Genomic DNA, 6,000 nt, shown 5'->3' on the forward strand with positions numbered 1-6,000 from the left:
TGTGTAAACTTGTTACAAATTAATATAGCAAATTGTTCAAAATTTTATAGTTGATGTTACAAAAATTTATGACTTGGTTACGATATTTTTTTTACGTCAATTTATGACGAGATTACATATTTTGTGATTGATACTATGAAATTTTGTGATAAAATTATGTCAATTTAAGATAAGGTGTATATGGTATATACCCCTAAAAAGGTGCACACCATAAGCTTTCCCCTTTTTTTTTTTTTTTTTTCTCTTTTTAGATACCTTCAAATTTTATATCATTCCGGATGCTACTTCAATTATTTGTTAAACTTTACATAAAAATTAAAATTTCTAAAATTTGAATTGATTGTTACTTGTTAGATTGTGAATGTAATCAAATTTTCTAGAAAATACTTATCTATATATAAGAAAAAAAAGAGGGAAAAAATAAAATAATGAATTCAATAACAAGCCAGGGTTCTTGGTTTAATGTTTTAACTAAAAATACAACAATAGTAATATTTAAGTGATACAGTGGTGCAGCTGGTTTAATTTTTTAAAATCTTATAACTCTAAATTTTGTTTAGTTATATATTTAGAAAAGTAACAAAATTACATTTTATACTTTTGAATTTGTTTGTAATAATTTTCTTAAAGTGTTTTTGTCTTTTTGAGAGTTGTGTAATCAAAGTCCCCATATTAGAGTTTGCTTAGGCTCCTCAAAACTAAGATTTAATAGTGGGGAAACATTATGATACACACTTTTTAAAAAAAAGTGTATTATATGTATTTTATAATTAAAAAAAATATCATAATTTCATACTTATTGAGTTATAACTAAAATAAAATGTTATAATCAAACACAACATGAGACATAACTAAATATTTCATGAGTCATAACTAAAATAATGTCGTAACTACAAAAAAAAAAAAAAATTGTTATTATTAAAGAAAAAAATGACATAACTAGAATTGCACAGGATAGTTCATCACTTTTAAGAGTGTGTATACTAAAATTTTTATGCATTACAATAAGATATAAATATAAAAAATTGGTTGGCTAGTGCAATAGTAACTCGCTAGCTATAGCGAGTTAATATAGTTGTTTTCAAAGTATAACCTCACAATTCTGTGCAACAATGCTCTCCAATTTAGCTATGAAGTTGTTGGCTATATAATTTGTAAAAGCCAATCACAATTCAACACGTGGCACGAAGAAGGCAATTTAAGAGTTAATACAAGTTGCCAATCAAAGTTAGACACGTGTCAGTCCGTATTGGTAATAATGGATTTGTGTAGCACTGGAATAATCAAGGGATACAACGTAATGTGGCCTAACGGTTACTCACAAAGTTTAAATTCAAAAATCAGGAGGGAAGTCAAACTGCAACAATGGCGTAGTGGGACTGACTGTGAGAGGGCATGTTCAGCAATCATGGGAGGACATTTCGACAGTTAAAAGCCCACTTCAACGGTTATCATTGAAAAGTACAAATATTAAAGAAGGCCCCATAATGAAGGACTCAGACTCAGATCAAAAAACTAGTTTATTTACTTCATATTTCTTCCCAATTTTTTCAGTTCTTTACATTTCTGCATTTCAATTCTTGTACTGCACTTTGTTTCCTAGGAGTAGTTTCAAATAGCTTATTGTTATAAACCTTTACGAGGCTGGGTCAAATCATTGTAAGTTTTTATTTTACTTAATGAAATTCAGATTCTGAAATTGTTCTTCACTTGTTGTTATTTATCAAATTCTCCTAAACAAGTCACTAGTAAAAGTCCACTTCATTGAGACTGAGAGAACTATAACACAATCGTCTGATAATTGGTTGGCAATTAATATTCTGTAAAGGACTAATTGATCCTTGCTGGCACGCTTAAAATTACATTATTAACCTTGGAAACCAAAAAAAGCCAACATATATTTTTGGCACGCCCAATGGGACTCTAAAATGGCTAAACGTATGAGACAATGTGAAAATGAACGCTTGGAAGAAGGTGTAGAGGGAGAGGTAGAAGTACCTGATCTAAAGGATAATGTAGTAACACATCCTATGGAGCACCTATCTCATCAGAACCCATGGTCGAACATACCAGCACATCAGAACATGCACCACATGTTCAAAATATTGGACGAGGCCATGGAATTAAACCATCCACTGTTTCGTCTACCCAGTCAATGAATCTGTGGGGAGGCTTAGTAGATGCCATGGAACAACAGTTAATGTATACAATGGAAAGATGGGCAACATCCTTCATGGATCGAATGAATTCCCATCAACCAACTATCACAAGGCATATGGAAGAAAATTCAAATGTTCTCCAGCAAATATTGGCTACGGATAAACAACCTATGCAAAGTAGTGGACATACTAATGGTCAGACTAGCAATCAAAATTATGAAAGACCATCACCTATACCTCAGTCATGGTATGAGCCTCTTTTGAGGCCTATAGTAAATCAAAATATCTCATTACCTAACAGCGAAGCCATACAAATTGGTAGATCTGGGCCAACACTAGAAAATGGCATGAGAATGTTTCAAAATCCCATGTTCGAAGCCATGTCTGGCACAAGGGGGTTCACTAATCCTCTATTTGAATTCATACCCTAGGGGTTGAAAGGGTTTCCTGAGGCTGGGAGAGAAACAACACCTATTCCTCCTTTTGCAGCACCTTTCACAGGTCCTTTCGCAAGACAGGCTCAAAGAGGTCAACTATACCCTCAACAGCAGCTAGTACCACAAGGACAACCAGTCCCAAATATACCTCCCTATGGACCAAGAGGACCTCAAGTACATAGGTTTCAACCAAATCCTGTGTTTGTTCCTCTAGTGGTAGTCCAACAAGCACAAAATATGGTTCTTAGGGATCAAATTGCTGATATTGTCAAAGAAATGTGTAGACCTATGGCTCGGGGGGTTCAAACTCCTGCGTATAGAAAGCCATACCCAGAATGGGTGGATAGGGTGCATGAATACCCAAAGGGGTTTAGAATACCAGACTTTGCTCTTTTTATGGAAATAAAAACTAGTCAATAGTAGAACACATTCCTAGGTTCGCAACACAATGTAGTGAATTTACCAATAATGATTATGTGAAGTTAAGACTTTTTTCAAATTCTTTAACTGGGGCAGCCTTTGTATGGTATATTAACCTTACACCTGGTTCTATCCAAACTTGGCAGCAAATGGAGGAGGCATTTCATGCCCAATTTTTCCAAACGGAGCCTGAAGTTTCCATAGCCGATTTGGAAAGGTTGAGCCAAAGGCCTGATGAGAAGGCTGCTCAATTTATTGCCAGATTCAAAAGAGCACAAAACAAGTGTAGGGTCATTCTACCAAAGTCTGAATTTGTGAGATTGGATCAAAAATGGTTTAGAGTTTAGGCTTCGAAAGAAGTTCAATTCAACTAAGTTTCAAGACTTAGTGGAATTAACCTATAAAGTGTCTAGATATGAATCTTTACTCGAGGAAGAATAGGATCGAAGTAATACATCATATAAGACTTATTATAGGAACCCTAATTATGAAATTGATGCAGCATAGATCGTAGAGAAAGAGCCTATGACCTGTGAGGCGTTAATTCATAAGGATACAACAATAGACCAGCAATTTAAAAAGAAAGACCTTCATAGGAAGTATTCTTTTGATTTAACAAAAGCAGATGACATTTTTGATCATTTGCTTGCAGCGAATTTCCTAAAGTTACCAAAGGGAGTTAATATCCCTACACCAGAAGAACTTAAAGGGAAAATGTACTGTAAATGGCACAATTCTTAGTCTTATTCAACTAAAAATTGTACTATTTTTTGGGACAAGATCCAAGAACAGATTCTAAAGGGAAGTTTAAAGTTCCTAACCAAAGCAGAGAAAGCTATAGGAATTGACACTAACCCATTTCCAGAGATTGGGAAAGCTACAACCAATGTTGGTGTGCCAGATTTCCAAACCTATCCTTGAAGGAATTGAAGGAGGTTAATGTACAGATGCATGTTGCCAGACAGACTGTTTTCAAGAAAGATACCAGAAGTTCACCAGTAAATGGAGAGAGCTTTGTGGACCAAAAGGAGGACTCTAGTGAGGAAGCACTAGATGATGACTCTCTAGAGCCAGCTATCATGCAAAGGATGTGTCCTAGATGCAGGTTAAGTTACAAATGGTTGAAAGGTCTCCTAATTGATGGGAAACAGTATTACAAGGATGTGCAAAGATGCCCTAAACCAAACAATACTTACAACAAGAAGCTGGACCACCAACCGCTTAAGTGTATCCCAAGGGTAAGAGACCTCTGCATGAGTTCAGACCACTCAACTACTACGGGATGGAAGGTAATTATCCTAAAAGGAGGCCTGAAGTGGGCTTAAGTTTTGGAATCAGAGCCAAAGATTGGCCTCCAAGATCAACCTTTAACAAGATGGAAGGTAACCACCCTAACAGAAAACCTAAATTAGGCTCAAGACAGGGGATCAGGGCCAAGCAGTGGCCTCCACAAGCATCTTCGAAGCTGGCTTCGAAGGTAGAAAGAGCTAGTTCAGCAACTGAACTATTGAGTTCATGGATACCTGGAGTTCTAGATTGGTTTGTCATGCAGAACAAGCCTAAGGACATGCTTGCCCAAAGAAGTGTCTTTGAAGACCAGGGTAGAATGATTAAACCTCCCTTGGTAGCTCCAAATAATTGGGTATTACTAAAGCACCCAAAAACAAAGGAACCAAATATGGTTCCAGTAATCTCTAGGTCTCAAAGGAGGAAGATCCAGCGAAGGTACACTCAGTACCAAAAGGATCTGAAGGAAGTGGAGAGTTTTCTTCATTGGCCCAGTCAAAAGGCCAGATAGAGGAAAGAGAAGGTCCAAAATTGGATCCTAGTCCAAAACTGGCTCCTCAGAACTAGGGCTAAGTAAGGAATCTGTAAAATCTGTAATCCGATCCGGTCCAGTCCAATTCGATAGGTTTGAATTGGTTTTTTAAATCCATGGTTCGATTCCGGATTGGAAATTTCAAAATCAGTAGGCCACGGATCGGTTCTGGATTGAACCCCACGGTTCCGGATTGGAACCGATCCGGACCATCGAGAAATAATCTATATTTTTATACTATATACCTTCCCACACCATATAATTTCTTGTCTCATATAAAAACTAAAATGTAACCTAATCCAGCCTCACTCATTTACGCCTCTTTCAGGTCTCTCACTCATATCTCAGCTCTCTATCGATGGTGTCTATTTCTCTTCTCTTTCTCATCTCAGATTGAGTTCTCTCTCACACTCTCATCCATCTCAGATCAGATCGGTGTGCTGCTGCTCGTCTCTCTCTCTCGGTGACTATTTTTGTTCCTTTGTTCCCAGATCATCCATCTCAGATTAGATCGATAGCTATAGCTGTTGTCTCTCTCTTTCGGTGAGCTTCTGTCTCTTTCTCTCTCTCTCTCTCTCTCTCTCTCTCTCTCTCTAACACTCTGAAATGGGTTTAATCTCAAAGAAAAAACATACATAATACACTGTTGTGATTTCATCTCAGATCGGTGGATTTAATCTCAAATCGATTGTTCATGTCATCTACAATGGATTCGGTAAATGTAAGTAAGAGATTTTTTTTTCTGTTTTTATTTTTATTTTTATTATGTTTTCTGTTTTCATTTTATTTTTATACTTTTTTTTTCTTCTTGTTTTCTATTTCTATTTTATGTTTTTATTTTTATTTTATTTTTCTTATTTCATCTCTGTTTTCTGTTGTTTGTTTTATTTTTAAATGTAAGTAAAAAAAATTAATCCAGAGTGTATTCTTTTTCTTTGATTTCTGTATCTAAAAAAAAGTACCTGTTAATGTTATCAAGATGGTAAATATGTGATAGTAGGTCAACGATCCAAGTTTACAGTTGAAACAAAACAACTTAATTTTAAAGTAAAAAGACATTATTTTAATTTAATTTCAAACTTGAGCCGTCAAATAGTGTCATTCGCTGATATGTCTTATTTTGGTAAGAATTACAGCAAAAAGAATGACAGAGATAATCCAAGTC

Source organism: Camellia sinensis, chromosome 6, assembly GCF_055761805.1.
Source record: "Camellia sinensis isolate YWXY chromosome 6, ASM5576180v1, whole genome shotgun sequence".
Taxonomy (NCBI): domain Eukaryota; kingdom Viridiplantae; phylum Streptophyta; class Magnoliopsida; order Ericales; family Theaceae; genus Camellia; species Camellia sinensis.